The 27,604-nt window shown below is 41.4% G+C and overlaps 1 protein-coding gene across 8 annotated transcripts in view; it reads left to right on the top strand.

The window, feature by feature from the left end:
- The window catches only part of PDE4D (phosphodiesterase 4D), a 1,644,269-nt gene that overhangs the window by 145,496 nt on the left and 1,471,169 nt on the right, over positions 1–27,604 (top strand). For 2 of the 8 annotated variants that reach the window (XM_089313187.1, XM_089313186.1), the window contains exon 1: positions 1,602–1,987. The exons of the other annotated variants lie outside the window; for them this stretch is intronic. The gene's annotated coding sequence lies outside the window, so the exon portion shown is untranslated. Of the gene's footprint in view, positions 1–1,601; positions 1,988–27,604 lie in introns of those variants that run through there. 8 annotated transcript variants of the gene reach the window in all.

The raw sequence follows: 27,604 nt of genomic DNA, 5'->3' as shown, positions 1-27,604 counted from the left end.
CATTGTGGAAGACAGTATGGAGATTCCTCAGAAATCTTAAAATAGTTCTGCCGTGTGACCCAGCCAGCCCATTCCTGGAAATTTACCCCAAGGAAATGAAATTAGCACATGAAAGAGTTATTTGTTATACTTACCTGGCAGAGGAGATACCATGATCATCAAAGAGTTATTTGTACCCCCGTGTTTATTGCACCTCAATTCACAACAGCAAAGATATGGAATCAACCCAGATGTTCATCAGCTGATGACTATATGAAAAAACTATGGAATACTACTCAGCTATGTAAAAGAATGGAATCATTTCTTTTGCAACAAGATGGATACAACTGGAAACCATTATGCTTAGTGAAATAAGCTAGTCTCAAAAAGACTAGTAAACATTTTCTCTGATATGTGGCAGCTAATATAAAATACCAAAAATATATAGTAATGAAATGGCCACTTTGGGGTATGACTAATTTTAGCTCATGTTGGGATAAACTGTGGGATAAATCTATGTTGCTTTAGTTCATAAAGTCTGTGGAACTGTGGTCTTTGTACTTTTTACTTGTTGAATATTATGATTATTGGTGCTTTAAGCCTGCAAATATAGAGTGGATTAAAATTGTACCATTGCAAAAACTGATAGAGAGGGAAGAGAGGGAAAAGAGATAGGGGGATGGGGAACCAGTGGAGTGAGGTAGGTGTCTTGTCTTGGAACTGTACCTATGAATACATAGAATTGGTTCTCTATATTAATAAAATTTATTTTTAAAAAGAATCTAGCTAACATTGTGTGATTTAAGAAATGAACTCAGATTTAAAAGCACAGTAATATATTTAGAATTGATCTGATGCACCGAAAAATTCCCTACAGGTTATGTAGAGAAAGCATACACATGCATTCAATCAATTTTAAGCATATTATATAACTTACGAGATTTGTTACTTAACATTTTGAAGCTGCAAATGAAGTCTGGATTCTAGCTTATTACAGACACTTAAAAGATTGGATTTGATTTATTTTTTTAAGCTGGGAACAATGCTCTTGTATCTATTTGGAAATGAGATAGGATGATTGTATCCAAGGTGAATCCGCAGGCTTTATTCTGTTTTCTGTTTCCTGTGTAGTTCTTTCTGGCAGTGTTGTGGGTGAATCAGATGACCTTGCCTGGGAAATTTGTGGAGGTGCTCATGGAGAGAGGACTTGGAATATTCATGGGCATCCTCAGTAGTTTAGGATTACTCTCAGGCTGAATTATTATTCAGAGCTTCGCTGAGGGCTTACAGTACCCCAGGCAACATAGATGTTTCATTGATGTGTCCCTAAGTACTTCCTCTTTGTTTTTTTTTTTTCCCTTAATCCTCAGGTGGAATTACACCTGGGACCATAGCTACTGGCATTCCATTTTGCTTTTCTCTTCTTCTTCCCTTCTTCCTAACAACTCACACTGTTGATGGTATTATGGAGGAGGAGGATGGTGGCGGCAAAGAGGTCAGCTGGAATTTATAAGCATTCAGAAGAAGATTGCTTTGCTGTAGATCATTGTAAGGAGAGCTCTCAGGGGTTTATATCTTGGGGGCTTGTTTGTGAATGGGAGAAAAACCTGTGAAGCAGTACTGGGTAAATCAATAATTCTGTCTCAACTCTGTTTCTGAAGGAGCAGCTTGATAACAGTGTTGAGAGCTGGAGTCGGAACCATGGGCTCCTAAAGGTGGATACAGCCTCATCCCTGGGCCCTGTGAATGTGTTGAGTTTCCTGGCTAGAGGGTGTTAAAGTTTCAGATGCAATTAAGGGTGCTAATCGCTTGGCCCTGAGATGGGACATTATCCTAGATTATCTGGGCATTCCCATTGGAATCATGAGTCTTAAGAATGGAAGAAGGAGGCAGGGGAGTGTCAGAGTGAGGCAGCAAGAGAAGGAGTCAACAGGCCACTGCTGGCTTTGAACGCAGAGGAAGCCACCATGGGAAAAGGAAGAAGGGCAGCCTTGAGAAACTGGAAGAGGTAAGAAAACAGATTCTGCTTCAGAGTCCCAGGAAGCAATGGATCCCTGCCCCTCCTGGATGAGGAGAGTGAGACCCGTTCTGAATCTCTGATGCACGTAACTGTGGGATAAATCTATGTTGCTTTAGTTCATAAAGTCTGAAATTTAAAAAAATAAGATTTATTTATTTGAAGGGCAGAGTTCGAGAGACAGGACACACACACATACATACACACATGTACACACACACACACCCAGAGGGGGGGGGAGAGAGAGAGAGAGAGAGAGAGAGAGAAAGATAGATAGATAGATAGATAGATAGATATTGGGATCCTTGTCTTAAGAATATCTGTTCACCACCTAGGTGCCTTACTCATGAATCAAAGGTTAAGAAAAACTGTCACCTGTTCACTCCCCAAATGACCTCAACTGCCAAGGCTGGGCCAGGCCAAAGCCTGGAGCCAGGAGCTTCATGCGATATGGGTGACAGTGGCTCAAGCACGTGGACCATCTTTCACTGCTTTCCCAGGTGCATTAGCAGGGAGAAGAATCTGAAGTGGAGTAGCTGGGACTTGAACTGGTGCCCATATGGAATGCTAGCATTGCAGGCGGTGGCTTAGCCTGTTGGGCCACAATGCCAGCCCTTGTGGTAATTACAAAATACTAATACAAGGGCTTTTAATGAGGCCTGAAAGTTATAAAGTGTAAGAACCCAGAGAACAGATAGTCTATATTTGTAAATGATACAATATTACATCCATTAAACCTGTTGTGAAAATCTTAGGCAACTAATCATGTGGCTCAATAAGAGTGAAGAGAAGGGGTAGTAAATTTAAAATGCCATTGAGATTGGCCTGGGTAGAAGACAATGGTGAGAAGAGCAGGGGCAGCATGGCGGACCAGAGAGAACACAGTCAGCCTTGGGCAGGCAGCAGTTCCTCCATTTCCTGCAAGAATATAAACTTGGTTGCTAGATATTCCAGGTTGTTTTTCCCCCCAAAGAACTCTGCATTTTGGAATTTTAATGTAAGCTACCTTGCTATTTAACTCCAGATAATTTCAATAAAAACCAGTATTCAACCAACAAAACAGATCCTGTGTTGCCTAAACATGGATGTATCTGGGTGGTTTGAGATGAGTAAGCTAGAGTGGCAGGCAGCCTGACATGTAATTTTCATACTTCTGAGTGTACCATCTCCACATCCATTTGAGAGTGAAGGGCACTGATGGAAGTTGAGAATGGAAACAATCCGTGGGAAACGCCAGGTTTAAGTCTTGGTGTGTCGGGTTGCCAGGGTTCTCTCATCTCATTGCTTCGGAGGCAGAAGGAGGAGGCTTATCATGATGGAAAGATGGAAGGAAAACTCAACATTTACTGAGCAACTGATATCTACCAGGCATTGAGCCAGGGATTTGAAGCACATTATTCTTGAAGTCTCACAACAATTTCATGATGTAAGAAATGCTCTCATTTTCCAGATAGGAAACCTGAGTATAGGAGAGCTCAGGTAACTTGCACTGGGTCACACAGATAACAAGTGGCAAAGGAAACTCAGAAGGGTACGTTATTTTCTCTGTGGTTAAGAGTTTTAGAGAGGAAGAACAGTGCTTCCTCTGAGGCTAGAACAAACAATGGAATGCTGAGGATCACAGGTGCTCTCACTGCAGGAACTTGGTGATGTGGGAGGAAAGTTACCTGGTAAGCTTAAGGGTAGGCTTGCAAGGGAGCAATGTCAGATTGGATATGTCAGGAGAGATGAGACTACTGGGGTGAGCTGTATTGGACATGGGATGTGAAGTAGAAATAGCTGGTGGACAGTGCTAAAGGCCACCAGACAGCAAGGCTTTGAATGGAATGAGTATCTACATTCTTGCTTCCTAACCCAGCATCCTCTAAAGATGGTAATGAGAGAGGAGTCAAGTGGTCAACATTGGCCATTGGCTTGGTAAAAGTTGAAAGGTTAAGTGAGCTGGGTGGCTCAACTTCATTAGCCACTAGGAAATGCACATTCAATCCACAGCACCGCATTGATGCCACTCTGTATCTCCTAGAATGGTGCAAATGGAAAATATTGACAATATCAAGTATTGACAGGAATGTGGGGCAAGACTGCTGGTGCAAGTGCAACTTGTTAGATTCACTTTGGAAAACTGTCTGCAGTATCTATGAAAGTTGGATGAGTATAGTAGCCTACAGCCTGCCAATGCCACTCCTAGATGTCTGTCTGGTGGAAATGTGTACATGTGTGCACCAAAAGACATGCGCCAAAATGTTAGTAATAGCATTGTTTGTGCTAGTGAAACATACAAACAGCTCCATTGTAGTGTAGTTACAAAATGAAACACTGTAGCGATAAGGAGGAAAGAGTCACAGTCACACACTATAGCGATGGATCTCAGAATTATAAAGTTGAACAAATAAGCCAGCCACAATTGAGCATGCATTATTTGATTTCATTTATATAAACTTTACAAACAGACTTTCGATGTGACTTGGGTGTGTTCAACTTGTGAAACTCCACTGGCCTTATGATTTGTGTGCTTTTCTGTGTATATATTATATTTCAGTAGAGAATTTTTTCTTTTTCTACATCTATTTTCTTTTTATTTGAAAGGGAAAGAGTGAGAGAAAGAGAAAAAGAGAAAGAGAAAGAGGGTAGTATTCGCTGGTTCACTCTCCAAATGACCCCAAATGCTGGACCTGGGCCAGGCCAAAGCTAGGAGCCAGGAACTCCATTCAGATCTCCCACATGGGTAGCCATGGCCCAAGCACCTGGTCCATTTTCTTCTTCTGTCCCTGGCACATTAGTGGGGAGCTGGATTGGAAGTGGAGCAGCTGGGACCCGAACTGGAATGCATATGGGATGCTGGTGTTGCAGGCAGTGGCTTAACCATCTGCGCCACAAAACCTGACCTTCAGTAGAGAATTAAGAGAGCAAGAAGCAAGGCCTAATGGGAATCTGAGATCAGGGCAGCGTAGTGTTGAAATTGCTAAGCATAGCTAGGAAAAAGGGTTGAATTGTTGAGTGTATTTCTAAAGAGAGTGAATAAAGAGAGCTGCGAAAAATGGGGACAGAATTGTTATGACAGGAGAGCGGAATCTCTACATATTGGGGAACTTGGCACAGAGCAGTATCTTGTGGCAAAGGTGCTGTGTAGCTGTGGTGATACTGAAGATAAAATATTACATCAGCTACCTGGCTATGTCCAGTCCTATTGGAGAAGATCAGTAAGAACGGGCTGTTCTCTGAGTGCAACCTGGGAAGGAGTTGTTATTTGAGGTGGATGCAGAGGAGACCCTGACAGCTCATTTGCTTGCTCCCTGGACACAAGAACTCTATACAAGGAAATGGAAAGCTGCGGTATTTCATTAAGCAAATCATATGCAACGTAAACACAGCTTTTGCTACAGCAGTGAGCTTGAAAATGGCCTCTCCTCACCTGTGGTCTCCTAGCAAGAGAAATGCAGCAGGTAGATCTTATTGTAAACAGATAACTTCCTTGCACGGCTTTTAAGGGAAAGAGACCATTAACTCTCTTTCACTTACTAAAAGCACCCCCCCTTCACTCTTTCTCTTTTGCTCTCTCTCCCTCTCTCTCACACACAAGCACACACACAAGTACACATAGATTGAGATCCTTGTCTTAAGAATATCTGTTCACTACCTAGGTATCTTAGTTGCTCATGAATCAAAGGTTAAAAAAAATGTATCTACGAGGATTAATTTCCAAGGTTGTCCTCCAAATATATGGCTGACCAACTCTTAGCCATTATTCATGAGGATGGTGGAAAACTAAGGTCAGCTTTGCACTTTCTTTCCTCTTACTGCTTCCTTTTCTTCTAAGTTGATTTGTGTCTTGCTTTGCCCTGTTTGCTGCTTATCTTTCTCAAATTTCAAGAAGATGATTTCAAAATAAGTTTATAATCTTTCCTCAATTCCAGAGATTGTGTTTAGTGCAGTCTGTGATGTGTTGTTTTGACACAGCTAATGCATTATAAATAATCCATTATATAGCACATACCAAAGGGACTTTAAAACTGAATATACAGTCTGAGACCTTCTGAGAATGAAAAGGGGTGTGATTAATCATTATGCTGGGACAACAGGTATGAACCAGTACTGTCCTGGGCAAACCAGCCTGTGTGCTTACTCTAGCCAGAGCCCTGCTAGACAGGCGTCAGCCTTGGGACGGCTCTGCTTGCCTGGCCTGAGCAGTCCGGGGGCATTCATTCTGCTCAGTTCTCTCTCTGTAGTAAACCCTGCAGAAGATCTTGAATTTAGGACTTCATAGAGAGATTGATTGATAAAATAAAACCGACACTAGGAATGAGAATCCTAAGTCCTGATTACGAACAACATCGAAGTCTGCATCGTGACTGGCTTTGGACATGGCTTTCCGTGCAGCTGGCCTGGTGAAGACCACCAGTGAGTGCTGTTAACTGCCTGACTTCCATTCATGTCAGTCTGTCTGCTCTTGTCATCACGCTGACTTCTCATGTTCCCTTCTTACCTGCAGGTTCTACCCTTGGTCTCACATAGTCCTTGCCTCATTGTGCTCTTTGCTGGGGTGTGACTTTCAGCATTTGGGATCTTTTGACTGTGAGCAACACATCTCAGTCACATTGAACATGGTATTTTTTGCCTGTGTTTTAATGACGAGGGTAAGAAGGCCTTCTAACATGGACTGCAGTGAGCTTGGCCCTCCTGACTTAACACCAGGCCTGGCTTCTGCAGCTCTGCTCCCGCCTGATGCCATCTGCAAGCAGCTGTCCTCCTCCTGGGCTGTCTGGTCGGCTGACTTTCTGGTTTGTCCTGTGCACTCCTGCCTGCAGCTTAGAGCTTGGTGGGAATCCAGGGAGCTTAACCACCACTCCATCCTCCTGTAGATTCTAAATCAGTGGAGAATTAAAAACATGGAAATCAGATGAGGACCAACATCCCTTTGTCAGTGCTGACACACCCTCGTGATGGCATTGGGAGCTTCCTACTGTTTCTTCTCTGTTTTAAATATCATTCCTTGATCTCAAAGCACCAGGACCTGCCTATATGGCTTTAAACAAAGAGGAAGAAGAACACCTGTGATTTCAGGCTGATGGATCAGGGCTAGACAGAGAGTGAGAAAGAAGAGTGTGTGGAAGACTGGTAAAAGGAGAAAGCAAAACACATGGGTAGAAGGGGAGCAGAGAGGAAGAAATACAACAGGGAAAAGGTGGAATTTGAACAATCAAAATACAGAGAGGGAGCAAGAGGGGGAGAGGGCAAGCAGTAGAGAGAGGCTGGATGATGGGTGTGTGATGAATTTTCCCAACAGTCAAATAGCTCCCTTCTGGGATCATGACAGAAGATGAGTGAATGATACAGTAAGGAAAGCACTTTCCCTTCAATAGCAGGTGCTGGTGATCATTGTTGTTTTATATGTTAAAATAAGACTGAGGTCAGCGGGAGCAATGGTCCCTCTCCTTCGGCAACCTGTCACTTTCTCTTCCCTCCCAACACAGACCTATTTCCCATAACACTTTGTCAAGGCTGCACTGCCACAGGTTCCTAGTCAGCCAATCCATGCCCAGTGTCGCAGTGACACAGTGACATCCCTGAGCAACTGCCACGCCTTTCCAACACTCACTGGAGAATGTGATGCCGCATCTTTGCCACCTAATTGCAGAACATTAGCCCTCGGTCTGAAGGAGGAAGATACGGCCTTTCTTATTGTAGACAAAGAAAACTTGATTATTGTTGTTGTTACTTTATAAGAGGGATGATTGCCTGAGCATGATGGAGAACTGTTCTTTGAAATCCTTGTGCTTGGACAAAGCCAGAGAATGGTAGAGGGTCAGAAGCATGTCCGTGAAGCACAAGGATCCTATTTTTTTCATAATGCCTCTTTCATCCTCACTGTCTATAAGATCTGAAAAAGAACTCTTGGTGATAACATGCATAATTCAAAAGTGCTTTCTCTGGCAAGGATAGGGCCTTTTTTCCCTCCTCCTGGGGCAGGGCAGGGCAAGGCAAGGCAAGGCAGGGCTGGGCATTGATTTTAATACAAGTAGAAGCACGAGGTCATCATGCAAGGGGCTAGGGGCACTTGACATGTGTGCCTCCGATGACTTAGGAAAAAGCCAGCTTGCTTTTAAGTGCTTCTCCTTGAGATTCAAATAGCACAGGAACCCGTAATGACAGACATACTGAGCCAGAGCAGCAGGCTTGCCATGGAAAACCCAGAGCAAGCAGCTCTCAGTAGGGAGGAGAAGCATGAAATTGAAGGGTGAGATAGGACAGAAATTACAGGGCAGGATGACTGGGGCAACTTGTTGAAACTCATATTCATTTAAGGAACAGGAAAGAAGACCTGAACTGGGCTATTTAGGAAGAAAAGAAAAAAGAAGTAAAGAAAATGTATTTTCAAAGTTTCCGTTTGGTTTAGATATGTTGACCCAGAGATTCTTATATGTGATGTTTATCCTCCTATAACTAAGGAATTGGCTTTCCAAATAGAGTAGGTCTACCTATCTGGGAGGCACATTCACCAGGACAGGATGATCTCAGAGATAGGAAGAGTGGGCGGAACTCTGACCTCTTCACTGTCTTTTTTTTTTTGACAGGCAGAGTGGACAGTGAGAGAGAGAGAGACAGAGAGAAAGGTCTTCCTTTTTGCCATTGGTTCACCCTCCAATGGCTGCAGCGGCTGGCGCACCGCGCTGATCCGATGGCAGGAGCCAGGTGCTTCTCCTGGTCTCCCATGGGGTGCAGGGCCCAAGCACTTGGGCCATCCTCCACTGCACTCCCTGGCCACAGCAGAGAGCTGGCCTGGAAGAGGGGCAACCGGGACAGAATCCGGCGCCCCAACCGGGACTAGAACCTGGTGTGCCAGCGCCGCAAGGCGGTGGAGGATTAGCCTAGTGAGCCACAGCGCCGTCCTTCACTGTTTTTTTTTAAGGTGTGGTATGACATTCCGTTTCAGAGATTAAAAACCCAGTCACTGGTAAAGAAACATCCTTTTGTTGGCTCCGTTTGTCAGGTGCCTCCCCCTCCTGGCTGAATTTCATGAGCGTGTTTGTTTCATTGGCATTGGCTTTCAGGTCTGCTTCCAGGGCGGTGCTGCTGCATGGGTTTTGCAGATTATTCGCGGCGTAAGTGGGCCGGGCTTCAGGGGGTAAGTTCAGGTGGAAAGGCAGCCATACTCTGTCTGCCAAGCTGTGAAATGTGATATGAATCCATGTCAGCCCGGAGGATAGAGCGCCTTTTTGTATTTCACACAAAGGTATCCAAAGTGTTAGCAAGTGGCTTAGATCACCCCTACGGTCTTTGGCATCCTGGCCACCTGTGGTCTCACTTGAACAGTGCTTCATGCACACAGTTATCTGTAAATGCTTCTGATAATGGTCCTGGATTTATTGCAATTTAGTAGGAACATTGTGTGTGCTCTACATAAGGAGAACTTCACCCCAGTGCTTTGTGTTTGGCATAATGGTAGAACTCATCCTTTGAAGATATCTGGTGTATGTGCTGACATTTTTGGATTTTTTTAAAAGATTTATTTTGTTTATGGGTTAAGGGAGTAAGACACACACAAAACACACACACACACACACACACAGAGAGAGAGAGAGAGAGAGAGAGATCTTACGTCCACTGGTCCACTTCACAAATGGCTGCAATGGCCTGGGCTAGGCCAGGTCAAAGCCAGAAGCCAGGAGTCCAGAACTCCATGCAGGTCTCCTGTGTGTGTGGCAGGAGCCTAAGTACTTGGAGCATCTTTAGCTGTTTTTCCCAGGAGCATTAGCAGGGAATCAGATTGGAAGTGAGCAGCTGGGACTAGAACCTGTGCTCCAGTTGGTGTTGGAGGTGGTGGCTTAACCTGCTGTGCCAGAACTCCCACCCCTCTGACGTTAGCCTACTTTTGGTCTTTAGGGGAATTATAACTGAAGGAAAGGGGCCTTACATTGTTTGGTGTCCCACAAATGAACAAAAAGGGCTTGGATATAAAAACCAAGGAAATGGAAGAAAAGCCTGCCCAACAGGGACAAGGCAGGGTGGCTTTCCATATCTTGGATGGTGCTGTGGGTGACGCCTCTGCTCAGCTCCTCAAATTCTGTTTCCTGTTTGGGTAAAGAACAGGCAGATTGGGTAGGCTTTAGAGGCCTGGAGATGGCCAGGTTCTTAGCCTGAGTTAGGTAAGTCTACTGCTTGGTTGAGTTTATTTGAGGGATGCAAAGTTCTAGAAGTGTTGGAAACTCAGCATGCTTGGTATAAGGGTGCCTGCTGCAAAACTTCTCGTTTCAAAGAAAGTCGGTAACTTGGTGCTTAATGGAGACATCTTCTCTCTGTCTCTCCCCCTGTCCGTCAGACATCCCTGCGTCCTATCTCTTGGTTACCACAAGGCTTGCTTGCACTAGTCTGGTGGGTGTTGTACATGAATAGTGCAGAGAGGGATTAAAAAACAATGGAGCAATGGAGGAGAAGGCGTTTGGCCTGTGGTCAGCATGCCTGTGTCCCATGTTGGAGTGCTTCAGCTCCTGATAGCAGCTTCCTGACCATGTGGACCCTGGAAGGCAGCAGGGATGGTTCAAGCAAATGAGTTGCTGTCACCCATGTGGACCTGCGTTGAGTTCCTGGCTCCCAGTTTCTGCTGGCCCAGTTCTGGCGACCGCAGAAACTTGGCAGGCAGAGCGTTTTCTTCGTTTTCTTTTCTGTGAGTTCAGGGAGTGGCTGCTTCTTAATGTCAGGGGATTGTTGTCTTGCAGAAAGGTGAATATGCAGACCCAGAGTGTTTAGATCTTCTGACTTTTTCAAAAGGAACTGGAAATCAATCCATGAAATATCCTGATGATTCAATATCGACAGCCAACGTAAATGTTTAGAAAACACTGTGTTGGGGCCAGCACTGTGCTGCAGCAGGTTAAACACCCCCTGCAACAACGGCATCCCATACAGGCGCTGCTTCAAGTCCTGGATGCTCCACTTTTTTTTTTTTCCCAAAGAAACCTTTTATTTAATGAGTACAAGCTTCATGCATTTTGTAAGTACGACTTTAGGACTGTAGAGATTCTTCCCACCATAACCACCCTCCCACCCACCTCCCACCCCTCTTCCTCCTCCTTCTCCCATTCCCCACTAAGATCCATTTTAAATTAACTTTATACATAGAAGACCTAATCTATACTAAGTAAAGAGTTCAACAATTTGCATGAAAAACAACAACAAAAAAAACCCTGTTTCTCAATAGTCTAGACAAGGGCTGTTCAAAGTCATTGTATTGTGTAGTTAATGTCCCTCCTCCTCCTCCTCCTCTTCCTTCTCCTCCTCCTCCTTCTTCCTCTTCTTCTTTTTCTTCTTCTTGAAAATTGACTTTAAAGAAGCACTCAAGAATGATACATCTTTTGTGAGCACTCAGGCATAATTATAATACAACTCTTTGAGGACAGAGGTCCTGCATAGGAAGTTGGTGCACAGTGACTCCTGTTGTTAATTTAACAACTAACACTCTTATGTATGAACTCAGTGATCAGCAGAGGTTCTTGACCTAAGCTGCTTAGGCTATGGAAGCCTTTTGAATACATAAACTCCATCAGTATTTGGACAAGGCCATAAGCAAAGTGGACGTTCTCCCCTTCCTACAGAGAAAAGTTCCTCCTCCTTTGATGGCCCCTTCTTTCAGCTGAGGTCTCATCCACAGAGATCCTTCATGAAGAACATTTTTTGCCACAGTGTCTTGGCTTTCCATGCCTGAAATGCTCTCGTAGGCTTTTCAACCAGACCAGAATGCCTTAAGAGTGAATTCTGAAGTCATAGTGCTACTTAAAGTGATCGTCATTCTATGAGTCTGCTGTGTGGACTGCTTCCCATGTTGGAGCATTCACTCCTTTTTAATTCTGCTATTATTATTACCAGACCCTCACTCCTATCCATATGATCACTTTAACACTTAAGATAGTATTTTTACCACCCAACTTAAGGGGATTTGGGATCCCATGGCAGGTTTTTAAACTGTACCCTTAGAAGTAACTCCATAGGAATGTATGCAGAACTATACAGCTTTACAGTTGTAAACTTCATACACTTCATAATTAGAACTTTAGGAACATGGTGATTCTTCTCATCATGCCCCCACCCATACTCCCACCCCTCTTCCACCTCCCTGTCTTATTCTCACTCTTATTGTCAATTGACTGTATATACATATGTTTAACTCTGTTAAGTAAAGAGTTCAACAAATAGTATTGAAAAAAAAAACTGTTCCTTGACAGTCAGGATAAGGGCTGTTCAGTCATTGCTTCTCAGAGTGTCAATTTCACTTTTACAGATTGTCTTTTAGGTGCTCTATTAGTTATCAGAAGCCAGGGAGAACATATGGTATTTGTCCCTTTGAGACTGGCTTATTTCACTAAGTATGATGTTTTCCAGATTCATCCATTGTGTTGCAAATGACTGGATTTCATTTTTTTACTGCTGTATAGTATTCTATGGTGTACATATCCCATAGTTTCTTTATCCAGTCTTCAGCTGATGGGCATCTGGGTTGATTCCATGTCTTAGCTATTGTGAATTGAGCTGCAATAAACATGGGGGTACTGATAACTCTTTCATATGCTGATATCATTTTTCTTGGGCAAATTCCCAAGAGTGGGATGGCTGGGTCATGTGGTAGGTCTATATTCAGCTTTCTGAAGTATCTCTGTACTGTCTTCCACAGTGGCTGGACCAGTTTGCATTCCCCCCAACAGTGAATTAGGGTACCATTTCCCCCACATCCTCGCCAGCGTTTGTTCTTTGTTGATTTCTGTATGAAAGCCATTCTAATGGTGGTGAAGTGAAAATCTCATTGTGGTTTTGATTTGCATTTCCCTAAAGGCTAGTGATCCTGAGCATTTTTTCCTGTGTCTGTTGGCCATTTGGATTTCTTCCATTGAAAAATACCTGTTTAAGTCCTTTGCTCACTTCTTGACTGGGTTGTTTGGTTGGTTGTTGTGGAGTTTCTTGATCTCTTTACATATTCCGGTTTTTAATCCTTTATCAGTTGCATGGTTCACAAATAATTTCTCCCATTCTTTCAGTTACCTCTTCACTTTCCTGGGTATTTCTTTTGCAGTGCAGAAGCTTCTCAATTTGATGCAATCCCATTTGTTGATTTTGGCTTTGATTGCTTGTGCTTCTGGGGTCTTTTCTGAGAACTCTTTGCCTGCACCAATGTCTTGCAGGGTTTCTCTTATGTTCTCTAATAATTTGATGATATCAGGTTGTAGATTTAGGGCTTTAATCCATTGCGAGTGGATTTTTGTGTAAGGTGTAAGGTATAGGTCTTGGTTCATACTTCTGCATGTGGAAATCCAGTTTTCCCAGCACCATTTGTTGAATAGACTGTCTTGCTCCAGAGGCTGGTTTTAGCTCCTTTGTCAAATATAAATGGTTGTAGATGCTTGGATTGATTTCTGGCATTTTTATTCTGTTCTATTGGTCTGTTTTTGTCCTAATACCAGGCTGTTTTGATTATAACTGCTCTGTAGTATGTCTTAAAATCTGGAATTGTGATGCCTCCAGCTTTGTTTTTGTTATACAAGATTGTTTTAGCTATTTGGGGTCTCCTGTGTTTACATATGAATTTCAACATCATTTTTTCTATATCTGCTGCTCCACTTTTGATCCATCTCCCTGCTAATGTGCCTGGGAAAGCAGTGGAAGATAGCCCAAGTGCTTGGGTACCCATCATTCACATGTGCGACCTCGATGGAGTTCCAGGGTCCAGCCTGGCCATGGTGGCCATATGAAAGATGAACCAGTGCATGGAAGATCTCTCTCTCTCTCTTTTTCTCTCTCTAATTCTGCCTTTCAGATTAAAAAATTATTTTTTAAAACACTGTATTAAACTTGTGAAACTTATTTTTATGTTGTTATATGACAAAATGGGAGAATATGTTGGCCACATTAGGTGTTTGGAATCAGTTTGTGATGTTGGCTCTAGGATATGTTTGTAATTTTTATAATTTTTAATTTTTTTATTTTTTATTTTTTTATTTTTTGACAGGCAGAGTGGACAGTGAGAGAGAGAGAGAGAGAGAAAGGTCTTCCTTTTGCCATTGGTTCACCCTCCAATGGCCGCCGCGGCCGGTGCACTGCGCTGATCCGATGGCAGGAGCCAGGTACTTCTCCTGGTCTCCCATGGGGTGCAGGGCCCAAGCACCTGGGCCATCCTCCACTGCACTCCCTGGCCACAGCAGAGAGCTGGCCTGGAAGAGGGGCAACTGGGACAGAATCCGGCACCCCGACCGGGACTAGAACCTGGTGTGCCAGCGCCGCAAGGCGGAGGATTAGCCTAGTGAGCCGCGGCGCCGGCCTTCTAGGATATGTTTGGATATCACTCCTGTGTTATCTTACAGTTGAGTGGAAAACTTCTCTCATTTTTTGGAGTTGTAAAAGGGAGGTATCATCTTCTCACCCCTCTATCTTTTGGAGGATTGACTGCTTTCATAACCTGGAGTATACAGAATAATCATTGTTGTTCATTTTTGAAAATATGTATATATTGGGATACTTTTCAGCTGTAAAAAAGAATGAAAGCCTTTCATTTGCAGCCAGATCAATGGAACTGGAAGGTATCATGTTGAGTAAAATAAATCACGATAGAAAGGCAAATACTACATGTTCATCTTTATATCTGGAAAGTAACATTAAAAAAAGAGAAAGAAGTGCCTGTGTGTATTAGTTTTGCTGCAAATACAGTGTTTTGTCAAACTTTGTTTTAAATCTTTGTCAAACAAATTGATAGAAATTATATACTACCACAGTTGTAATGACTGCATGAATATTTGAAAATTTACTATGTATAAAGGAATTTGAATTTCTTTTATTTTGATTATAGCTTATGGCTCTTATCCATTTTCCTGATAGACTATAGTCTTTTTACTTTTTAATTTGTTGAACTCTAGTAAAACCATTACTCCTTTGACTTTAATGTAAAGTAGAAATGTTACCTCCAAAAATAAATAAAATATTAAGTTCAAAAATTGAAAGTTATTATTTTCTGGAGCAAGTTGCTTATGACATTTCAAGGTGGTCCTCCAGGCTTAGGGTCTGAAGGGGTTTGGGACTTGCAGTGAAAAGAGAGGGATGAGGAAGGAACTTGCATTTCTGTTTCTTGGGACTAGAGCTGCTCTGTGTATATTGATTTCAGGAAGAGGGATTTTATGAAGCAAGGCACTTTAATCTACATTTCTGAGAAGAAATAAGAACTTCTTGATAGAAATGCCACCTGTTTTAATGCCTTAGCTGCAATGGCACTCAGCCAAGTTGAAAGCAAATTTAGGCAAATTCTAATCAAACTGGCATCTCACAGAACTGGTGCATGCATGGTTCATAAAGTTTCTTTTTGCCCGAGGAGAAAATGACGTATTACTGATTCAATGTAAGAAAACCTTTTAAGATTTTGTAAAACACATTTAGGATTAGAATGAAACATGTTATATAATTTGAGAGTATTTATAATCGTATTTAATGTTTTATATTTTATAATACATTTTAATACAAATGATTTAATATTTTATTATAGAGCTACATCTTTTTAATACCTTCATGAATAATTCTGTAGAGACCAATGCAATTGGTAGTCCAGTAATGTTTAGGCACGTAGTTTCCCTGTTTTCAGTTTTCTTTTCATGTCTCTTTTCCATACAACAGCTGATAATTGACATTCTAACAGATCCTGACATGTTAACACATCACCTGGACAGAGTAGGAATTTAGGAAGTTACTCAGCTGTACAACCCAGTTTGGGTAGCCTTTCTGAAAAGGTGGGTGCCCATTCTTCCTGGGTGTCTTCATGCTGGAAGTGTGAACCTTGGAACCCTAAGCACAACCTTCCAAATTCAGGAAGTCCCTATGCACTCCTGTTAGAACTAACTTTTTATTATGGAAGTTGGGAAATAAAATTTGAAACTATTTGTCAGATTTTGAGTTGATATCTGCATCACTACTACTTAATGCCACTTTTTTACTTAACACATACTAGTAGCTTCTCACCGAGTTTGGACTAAAGCCAAGATCTTTACTTTGAACCATGTGATTCATCTTGAACTGGTCTCTGCTTTTCTCTTTGACTACATCTCTGGCCACGCTGGTCTTTTTTGTCTTCTTAAAATAGGCAAAGTTCCTTCTCACTCTAGGCTTTTTGTTGAACTGCTGGTACCTCTTTCTAGATGGCTCACCCCCACATCATTGTCTTCTTTCATTTGGGTCTCAAGTCAAATGTGATCTTCCTGGAGAAGCCTCCTCTTCTACCATCACTTATCCTGTCACTCCACTTTAATTCCTTTGTAGTACTTATTTGAACTAACCTTGCTCATTATTTGCTTTTTATTAAAATGTAAGTCTTGTAAGAGTAAGACCTTCTCTGCTGCACTTCATTGCTATATTTCCACGAGCCTGACATGAAGTCAGTGCTCAAGTGTTTGTTGAATAAATTACAATTTGCTCCCATTTAGCGGCTTTACAGGCCATCTGTTTTGCTCTTGATCGGAATATAATTTTGTTATTTGGCAAAGATGAGGGAGAACAATGGTACAGGATACTGAGGGAATAGGAAAAGATGGGACTGGTGGAATTAGTTGCATGATACGTGCAGTAAATTGCAAGTATTTTCTTAAGAAAAGTAAAAATATATACAACTTGAAAGTCAAGTTCTAGTATAAGCTTATAGTGGATATAGTTGTGTAATTCGTGTGTACCCACAGCTCTACCTCCATACTTCTGCAAAGAGCATGAAGGCTGATTTGATGTTTTCACAGGCCATTAAATAAGTGTGGCAGATGTCTTTCTTTGAGCCTGTCTGCATAGCCTGCAAGTGCTTTTCAAATGGAAGGAAGAGGAAATATACATTCAAGATTATAAACAATCAGTGATAAAACCCCTAGTTAGTGTCAGATTTTTTAAATGTCTACTTACTTTCAACTTTTTGAAAGATTGGTAGAGGAAGGGAGGGACAGAGAACAGAGACAGAGAGGAAGAGGGAGATGGAGAGGGGTGTTTCTTCCATCCACTGGTTTGCTCTCTTGATGCCCGCTAGTGCGATATCCAGGGCTGGACCAGTTGAAAACCTGGAGCCTGGATCTCCATTTGGGTCTCCCACATGGGTGGCTGGGACCCAAGTATTTGAGCCATCATCTGCTCTCTCCCAGGTGCATTATCAGGAGACTTGATCAGAAGCAGAGTAATCAGACTTGAAGCAGCACTCTGGGATGAGATGTGGGCATCCAAATGAAAACTTAACATGCTGCACCACAACACCCACCCTGGTTTATTTTTTAAAGGGAATCCTCCCCTACCAACTCCTTCTGATGATTCATATATTTGTTTATGAGCAGCTCATCAGGGACCAAGGTCAATAGAATTGATCTTTAAAACAACAAACAGAAGTGAAATAATATTTCCTATCTATAGCCATAGACGTATTGGACAGGAGTTCCGTGGAGTTCATGAAATGTTAAATAATACAGCAAATAATCCATTAGTATTTAACCCTCATCAATCATTCTTATCGTTACCACATGGCAAAAAATGTGAAAATCTGTTCAATGCTACTCTTTGACAGAAAAATGTGAAATTCTTGTAAGTACAGCTGGAAAATTTCAGGCCCCCAAAAAATGATGACTCATCTGACCTTCTACTCATCTCCTCACCCTGAAACAAAAGAAAGCAAAATGGGTTTCTGTGGATAAAAGAATTTCATCTATACCAGTCCATAGGAGCAGATCAAATGCAGCAAAGGTGGGTCTCATGACAATTTTTTGGTTTATTTCACAGCTTTTGAGCAGAGCTCTAAATGTAATCTCCTCGATGAGAATCTCTATTGCATTTCTGAGGGAAATAATATACCATTTCTCCTGTCTGTTCCTAGAACTGATGACAGTCTCTGCAGGGAGTAGAATTTCAAATTCTGATGGAATTAATATGGCAGTAATCCAAAAAGTTCATGGAAAATGTAATTGAATGACAAGATCAATTTTGGGGTATATTTTTGAAGCCCATGCACAGTTTTTTTGGTCATATACATTTTCTATTAATTTTTGATGACCCCCTGTATGCATGGATTTTGAAATCTTCTTGCACCAAAGTAAGCTTGTGTTTAAATTTCATTTTCCATAAACTTTTAAAGTATTCTCTTAGGCAGATCCAGGCAAGGATACAAATATGGACAGACTAGGATGTCATCTGGGTTGGAGGTGACTAAAATCAAGAACTATGAGTCTAGGCTGTGGCATAGCCCTAGCTCACTAGTGTTTTGTATAAGCTTCAGGATCTTGGGTTTTGTTCATTTTGTTTGTTTCTACGGGCTAAGGTTTACTGTTGTAACAATGTAAGTGGATTAAAAACCAAAGTTTTTTTTCTTTCTCTTGCTGTGTGTCCATTATGGGTCAGCTGAGTGCTCTGCTCATCAGTGTCACTCTGGGATGTCAGTTGATGCAGCAGCTATCAAGGCAAATTTTGTCACTTTCCATACTTGGGATTTGTTTGCTTGTTTATTTAAAAGGTGAAAGAGACAGAGAGATCTTCTATATGTTAATGCATTCCCACAAGACCACAGTGACCTAGACTGGGCTAGGTTGCATCCGGGAGCCAGCAACTGCATCCAGATCTTCCTATGGGTGGTAGGAACTCAGCTACGGTGGCCATCCTCTGCTACCCTTCTAGGTACATCAGCAGGAAGCTGGATCGGAGGTGGAGGAGCTGGGATTCAAACCAGTACTCCAATATGGGATGCCTGCCAGTGGCACAAGCAGTGGCCCATCCCACTGCATCATAACTCTGATTCCAGGGAAAGTTAATTGTAAATGATTAACTGGCTCTTACAGAAATGGCCCATGGCACTAACTCATTGCTCATTAAAAGAACTCACTGGTTCTTGGTCCTCTGCAACCAGAAAGCAGGGTAGAAAATGTCATTTTAAGTGCACATACTTAAAAACATTCACTTGGTATTTTCTTGCTTGTTTGGGTACAGGTTGACTTATTAGAGTAGAGAGGATAAGCTGGTTATTAGAAAATGTCTCATTTTTCATTGTTAGCACTACTATTGATTTATTGAATCAGCATTTTGTTCCTTAATATATTTTGCATCAATGATTAATTTGCATGTACATATAGAATAACTGATTACTGAGTTGCTGATCAATGCATTGATTCTTGGGTTTAGCCAAAATTTATTGCTCATCTAACATGTGCTCGATGACTGTGTTAAGTACTGCAGTGCATGAGCTGTTATCACTGACTTAACTAACCTCAGAAATGGATGTTTCAGTACATGCAGAGAATATCATTGAGGCTCACCTATTTTGTTATTGGTAGACATTCAAGATGGTGTTTTCATGGTACTAGAACAGAGATGTTGGTGGTGATGTTGTAAATTGGTTCAAATTTTACAGTTCACTTACAAAAGTAATTTTTATTCAACCAATAACTTGATTAGTTTACACTTGCTTGATTAGTCATGGTGTCTAGACTGCCTTGTGAAGCTCTCCATTCATTATTCTGCTGTAGTCCCCTCAGTCAGGATACTTAAACAGGGTTTTGTCTCATTGATAAGACCATAGATACCAAATATGCATACAGTAGCTTTGAGGAGAAGATTGATGCCTCAGTACTGTACCAATGAGATGACTAAAGCAGACCCAGATGCAGTGTTATATATGAATGAGGGTACTCTGTTTTTTTAAAATTTTTTATAACTTTTATTTAATAAATATAATTTCCAAAGTACAGCTTATGGATTACAATGGCTTCCCCCCCTCAACTCCCCTCCCATCCCCCACTCTCTCTCCCCTTCCATTCACATCAAGATTCATTTTCAATTCTCTTTATATACAGAAGATCAGTTTAGTATATAGTAAGTGAAGATTTCAACAGTTTGCACCCACACAGAAACACAAAGTGAAAAATACTGTTTGAGTACTCGTTATAGCATTAAATCACAATGTACAACACATTAAGGACAGAGATCCTACATGAGGAGTAAGTGCACAGTGACTCCTGTTGTTCACTTCACAAATTGACACTCTTGTTTATGGTATCAGTAATCACCCTAGGCTCTTGCCAAGAGTTGCCAAGGCTATGGAAGCCTTTTGAGTTCACTGACTCTGATCATATTTGTCCTAAACAGCACTCTGGCCTCAGAATCAGCCCTTAAGGCATGCGGATCTGGCTGAAAAGCCCATGAGAGTATTTCAGGCATGGAAAGCCAAGACACTCTGGCAAGAAAAAAAAGACCTAAATGAAAGATCTCCACGAGTGAGATCCCAGTAGAAAGAACAGGTCATCAAAGAAGGATGTACCTTTCTCTGAAGGGAGGAGAGAACTTCCACTTTGACTACCACCTTGTCTAAATAAGATCAGAGTTGAGAGTATTCAGTTTTAAGTTTAATTGTACATAAACCCTTAACTCCTATCTTCTACTCTTTGATCCCTTGGTGACTGAAGTTTGCTCTTTAACTGTGTTCCCCTGGCCACAGGAATCCCAACTGCTGACCACAATTCCTTACATGTTTTCCTCTTAGGAAACAGCAGATCACACTGTGCTAAGTTTGTTTTTGTCGTTGCTGTATTTAAAGGCAAATCTTCTGAATGAGGATTATGGACTAATTCTCGTGTTATCTACTCTCCCCAACTGCTTCCAAGAATCTGCATGTCAGCTGCTGGTTGTGGCTTTCTCCAGTTCCTTCTGTCAACATATGGTTGCTCTGGTTGAGGTTTCCTTCTGCCTAGCTCTAAATTTGTGACTTCTGGTCAGTGCTTTCAGCTTGCTTTGACAAAGAAAGAATTCTGAGCACAGCATAGTTTAGTTAGTTTGCAACCCTATTTTTCCTTTTATTTTGCAACTCAGACTTCCCAGTGGAAGACCACTTGTGTTCTTATTTCAGCATTTAAAATGTAAGCCACCTAATGTCAGATGTTATATCTTCACTCTTGAAATGCCCACATAACATGTGTCCAATTGAAGACTTTTGACTGATTCACTGATTGAATGAGAGAAGGAAGACCCAGGACTTCCAAAAGCAAGAGAATAAAAACCTATTTCTGTGTATCCTTCAGTGACACATATCACCCACGATTCCATCACAGATACCTTGTTTGCCTGTGATTTGATTTCATTTATTTCTTGTTTGTTCAAATTCAAGGGGAAATGTAGATACTTCCTTCTTGTAATAACTAAAAGCTGAACTAAAATGAAACCATATATTAAATAATGTACAATATTCACTCTTATGTTTTGTTGCCAAGGTGCTGTGGCATTTTGCTTGGGTAAATTTTGTAGCTGGTCTGGGAGGCTCAGGACCTGATGTCAGGTCTGTGTCACCATGGTGATATGGCTTGGGAAAGATGGATGCCTGTCATGTTAACAACCTTCAGAATGTACTGTGACAACAGCAGTGTTTGGTACCGCCCAAGGAATACTCTATCAGGATTAGATATTTTCTTGGCTCAAATGTAACATGCCATAATGTGTCTGATATAGTCAGCCATAACAAGCTCATTTATCCATGCTTCTGCCAACTACCCATGCTAGCTAAGAGAATTGAAAGCCAAATGCAGTGATCAAAAAGATGGCTAGGGAAATAAAAGGCAAAATGAGGAAGAAAAAACAGAAATTCATGTTTTGCTTCTCTGCCTAGTTCCCTGGAAATCAACAATGTGGAATATTTTTGTCCTCTGAGTGTAACCCATCCTCTCTGTGGATACTGGGCCACTCCCTCACTGCTCTCAAGTCCTCACAATCCCAGCCTATCAGCCACTGAGAGACAGACAGGAAGCATCACAATATTCCAGAACAACAAAACACGTGAGCTCTGTTGCCAGACTGCCTGGGTTCAGAACCTTGTTCAACTGCTTACTAGCCAGGCAATCCTGAAACCCTTGGTGCTACAGAATTTTGATGTCTAAAATGGAGAAAGTAATAAGTGTGTTATCTTGTGGAGCTGATATAAAGATGAAACAGTACAATTGATACTGCTGAGCCCACTGCTATTAATAGTGGCAGGTTGGAAAGACTGGATGGGGTGGTAAACAGAGATGTGAATGTTAATGGTTGGCCACTTAGGTTCCATAGGTAATGATGTATCCGGAACACTTGTGGAATGAAAACATAAATGTTATTGTTACTTCCTTGGTTAATAACACTGTTGATGTCATTACCAAGGAGCTGTAAGAACTATTTCTATTACTGCTATGAATCTTATTTCATGTCAAAGTGAATAATAGAACCCAAAGCTCTCAATTCCCAGTGCTTAAGTTTTTCAAGTGCTTTTGTTCCTAACTCTACTGAGAGGTAGCATAAGTCAAGAGACAGGACTCCACTGAAAGTTTCAAGTAGAAAGGCACAGAATTTTTCCCCTTTGAAATATAATTGGTTTGGCATAAAAAACAAGAATCAGGCTTCAGTCCTGGGGTGATATAATTTTTTAATGAATTGAAATTACTGCTAATAGAAAGTTGAATATAAAGATTAGTGAATATGAAAGGAAAGCATAGCATGGATTATTCATAATAGGTATTAAAAGAGCAAGAGTGAAGTTTTTTTTTTTTTTTTTACAAAGACAACTTGGAAAAATAAGCCAGACAGTTTTAAAATGAACTCACTGCACAGCTTGATCCTGAATTCATAAATATAATGAAGTTCAAAAAATTACTGAATAGCAGAAGCATATGAGAATAGCCTACCAGTATCAACTGTGGTTCTGTGTGGCCAGACCATGATGAAGTTGGATTCTCGAGGCCCCGTAAAACCTGTGGGGCAGCTCCCCTGCCTCTGTCTCCAGTGACTTCCTTCCCTTCTGGGGTATGGCAGAAACACGTCTGCCTTCTTGGATCCTCTTCTTGCCCTCTGCTTGCTTTCCCCAGGGTTGAAACTCTTTTTGTTCCTGTATCTCAGTTTCTTATTGCTGTTTTTTTCTTTATCAGGCTCATTTTTCCTTGTAACTTGTAGAAACATTGCTGGTGAATTGATAATGTTGGAACTAGTAACTGTGGATGGACATGGGTGTCCAGTTCCATAGCTATGTGCCAGAGGAATGGTAGTGCGGTTCACATAGGCATTGCCAGCAGGGGCAGGCATTGCACACGACCATGCCAACTTCCCTGCTTCTGGTCCTTGCAAGCCATGTGGTCCTTGCTGGTGTATACAGTTCATCAAACAAGTCTGGTGAATGCTAAATCAAACAACTCTGTGTGGGATATCAACATCAGCACCATTTATTAACTCACTTCTTTATTTATTTATTTTTTATTTTATTTTTTGACAGGCAGAGTGGACAGTGAGAGAGAGATAGAGACAGAAAGAAAGGTCTTCCTTTCTGTTGGTTCACCCCCCAATGGCCGCTGCGGCTGGCGCACCGCGCTGATCCGAAGCCAGGAGCCAGGTGCCTCTCCTGGTCTCCCATGCGGGTGCAGGGCCCAAGCACTTGGGCCATCCTCCACTGCACTCCCTGGCCACAGCAGAGAGCTGGCCTGGAAGAGGAGCAAGTGGACAGAACCGGCGCCCCGACCGGGACTAGAACCCAGGGTGCCAGTGCCGCAGGCGGAGGATTAGCCTATTGAGCTGCGGCACCAGCCCTATTCACTCACTTCTTATTCACTCATTTATTCTATACTTTTTTACCAATAATAAATAATGAGAAAATGATTTTTGTAAGGTCTATTTATTTTAAAAAGAGAGTCACACACACAACACACACACACATACACACACACACAACTTCCATCTGCTGGTCTGCTCTCCAAATGTCTGTAACAGCCAGGTCTGGACCAGGCTGAAGCCAGGAGCCCATAAATCCATCCTTGTCTCCCACATGGGTGGCAGAGGTACAAGTACATGGCCATCATCTCCTGCTTTCCCAGGTGTATTAATGGGAAGTGTGGCACAGTGTGTTAAGCTACTGCTTAACTTACTGCCTGGCTGCCCCACTTCTGATCTAGCTCCCTGCCAATATGCCTGGGAATGCAATGGAAGATGGCCAAGTACTTGGACCCCTGCACCTCTTGGGGAGATTAGGATGGAGTTCCTGGCTCCTGGCTTTGGCCTGTCCCAGGCTCAGCTGTTGTGGCCATCTGAGAAGAGAACCAGGAGTCGGAAGAAGAGTCTCTCTCTCTCTCTCTCTCTCTCTCTCTCTCAATCTGACTTTCAAATAAATAAACTAGGTGTTTTTTTTTTTTTATAAAAAGGAAGCTGGTTTGGAAGTGGATTAGCTGAGACTCAGATTGGCATTCTGATGTGGGATGCTGGTATCACATGTATGGATTGACACACTGCACTATAACTGCAGCTCCCATAAAATGACTTTTTAAATAGTGAAAAAAGAGTAGTGATCAGAGTTAGAAGATGGTAGAAGCCATGGCTGATACCTTCAATGGAGATATTTCAATCACAGGTGCATACTGGGGTGACCAGATGACAGTGTTCACGGAACTTATCGTTCAGGCATGAATATGCAGATGGTAACCTATATAGTACCACTATTTGGGTTCCTCAAAATTTTTACATCATATAAAAGTAAGAACTGCTGCCCAAGGCAATCCATATAAGTATGCACAGGGTAATAAAGAAAGATATTTAAGGAAAGGCACGAATAATCTTCACGAGGTAGAAAGTTGTACTTTCATCTTGATAATACGATATTGAAAGTAATTACTGTGCCTGTTTAATAAGCAAAGTCAGGGAGAACATAACAATTATGCTGTCTTGTTAGTGAGAACACTATTAATATTAATGGTCATGTACACTCAAAGTCCTGGGGATTGATAAAAGGGCAGCTGTCGCGCTATGAGTCTGACACGTGCCTCTGGGGTCTCCTGACCTGTGAATGACAGCTGCCTGTTTCTCCACTCTCTTGGGGACAGTTCTGGGCTCTCTCCTGAGGCCTCTTTTAGTACCCATGAACCAGGGGCAGATGATGGTTGAAATGCAGTTTTTTGGTCCAGTTCTTCTGAATTGAGGATCAGAGTAGAGGCCAGGATAAATGCAAGGGGGCATTGTACATTCAAAGGTGCTTCCTGGTGTGGGACAAGTCTCCACACCTGAATTGGTTTTGGAAGCCTGGGAGCCAAACTGAATACCGAGGAGTTAATGCCCCAGAGCCTTGACGTCCAGGTGCACACAGCCCTCTGGGATAGCAGATGATCACCACCCAGCTGGTCCAGCTTTGCAGCGTTACCCCTGCTGGTAATGTAAAGACTTGCCCCTGGAGACTGCAGCACTAGTCTACTTGCAATAAGACTCTTTTGCAAAGTGCAAGGAGGCCCACAGCAGCCTTCCTTGGCTTTGGTCTCCGGAGTATAGTACCTTGAGTTTCATTTGACTTTTTATTGGTTATTTTCAAAGTGTGGTTGTGGCATTGTAATTCCTTGATCTTATGAGTTTGAGTTGTAGTTAAAAATCAAAGCAAAAATAAGCGACAACAGCAACAAACCTGTCCATTTCTAGGAAATTTATTAGCATCCAGAAAACTCATTTGTTCATCCTGCTATGCCACATGGCATTTCTATAATTCTCATCTGTGGTAATATGACTTGGGTGTAGGAATAATAATTATAGCATGTAGTCCTTACAGCCAGTCCTGCCTTTTCTGCATGCAAAATAGAATTCCATTTAATGGGCAGCCTCCTTAGTGGTCAAACTGTTGTTTTCTGCAGTGATTTAAAATCATGCATATTTAATTCAGTGTCTGACAGAATTAGATGAATGTGATGGACTCTTTTTTCCAATGACATCTCAACATTGGTCTGAAAACCAATTCACAGTGTCTAACAGTGTACCTTCGTATTTTCTATAATGATCTTTGTTGCTGGCATGAACTTGTGTTCACTTCGCACTGTTTTTACATTTGCTGCTTTGGAATAAAAGTAGTCAGTGCTATTTAAATGTTGTTGCCTAAACAGTCAAATAAGGACCCTCATTCAAGTGCACTTACTTTTTCCATTTTCTTTCTAGACAATTTACCTCTGAAGTAATTATAACTCAGTTTAAGGATTTGGTTTGGGATTTTTTTTTATATTTCTGTCACTTGTTTCATTAAAATTTTTCCAGCAAATAAGAAGTTTAACAAGTAAAAAACAAAAAGACCCTAGTTTAATGGGAATGTAGGCAATGGCTAGAAACTATAATTGAATTTAAAAATGACTGTTTCACTCATATATAGGTTATTTTTGCCAATTAGTCTAATTCATAATTTTTTTAAGTAGAACAAATGACAGTGTAGCATCTAAATATTTCCTGAGTGGTTACCAGATAATACAGTTCATTTAAACTTTAAGCTATTTCCTCTCAACAGCTTGTGTCTATGAATAATTTTATGTATATTGCAATGCAAATAATTATATATTACTTTTTTGTACTTGAATAGAGTACCCCAGATCAAGGAAATATATAGTATTTGTCTTTTTTTGGGACTGGCTTATTTCACCAAGTATAATGGTTTCCAGTTGCATCCATTATTTTGGGAAAGACAGGATTTTATTAGTTTTTATGGCTGAGTAATATTCCATAGTGTATATATACCATATTTTCTTAATCCAGTCATTGGTTGATGGATATCAGGGTTGATTTCATATCTTAGCTGTTGTGAATTGAGCTGCAATAAACAAGGGGGTAAGATAACTCCTTCATATACTGATTTCAATTCCTTTAGTTAAATTCCCAGGAGTGGGATGCCTGGGTCATATGGTCATATGGTAGATCTATTTTCAGCTTTCTGATGAATAGCCATGCTGTCTTTCACAATCACTGTACCAGTATGAATTACCACCAACAGTGGATTAGGGTACCTTTTCTCCCACATCCTCACCAGCATTTCTTGTTTTCTGTTTTATATATGGGAATCATTCAAACTGGGGTAAGATTGAAACTGATTGTGTTTTTTTTTATTTGCATTTCCCTGATGGCTAGTGATCCCAGCATTTTTTTTCATGTATCTATTGGCCATTTGAATCTCATATTCTGCAAAATACCTGTTCATATCCTTTGCTCATTTCTTAACTGGATTGTTTGTTTCGTTGTTGTTGAGTTTCTTGAGCTCTTTATAGATTCTGAATATTAATGCTTTATCAGTTGTATAGTTTGTAATTATTTTGTTCCCATTGTATCAGTTCCTTTTTCACTTTGAGTGTTTCCTTTGTCTTGCAGAAGCTTCTTCAAGTGATATAATCCCATTTGTCTATTTTTGCTTTGATTGCCTGTGCTTCTGGGGTCATTTTCAAAAGTCTTTGCCTATACCATTGTCTTACAGAGTTTCTCCAATGTTCTCCTCTAGTAATTTGATGTTATTAGGTCATAGATTTAGATCTTTGATCCATTTTTGGATGATTTTTGTGTAAAGTGTAAGGTGCAGGTCCTATTTCATACTTCTGCCCACAGAGATCCACTTTTCCCAGCACCATTTGTTGAAGAGACTGTCCTTGCTCCAGGGATTGATTTTAGCTCCTTTGTGAAAGATGAGTTGGTTGTAGATGTGTGCATTGATTTCTGGAGGTTCTTTTCTGTTCCATTGGTTTACGTGTCTATTTCTGTGCCATGAGCAGCCTGTTTTGATGATAACTGCCATGGAGTATGTCTTGAAATCTGGTATTGTGATGCCTCTGTCTTTGTTTTTGTTGTTTAAGGGTGTTT

The sequence above is a fragment of the Oryctolagus cuniculus genome, chromosome 14, assembly GCF_051225735.1.
Source record: "Oryctolagus cuniculus isolate XC-2025 breed Fujian yellow rabbit chromosome 14, ASM5122573v1, whole genome shotgun sequence".
Taxonomy (NCBI): domain Eukaryota; kingdom Metazoa; phylum Chordata; class Mammalia; order Lagomorpha; family Leporidae; genus Oryctolagus; species Oryctolagus cuniculus.
Note: the sequence above shows the minus strand (reverse complement) of the source record. Positions and strands in the feature narration are given on the sequence as shown.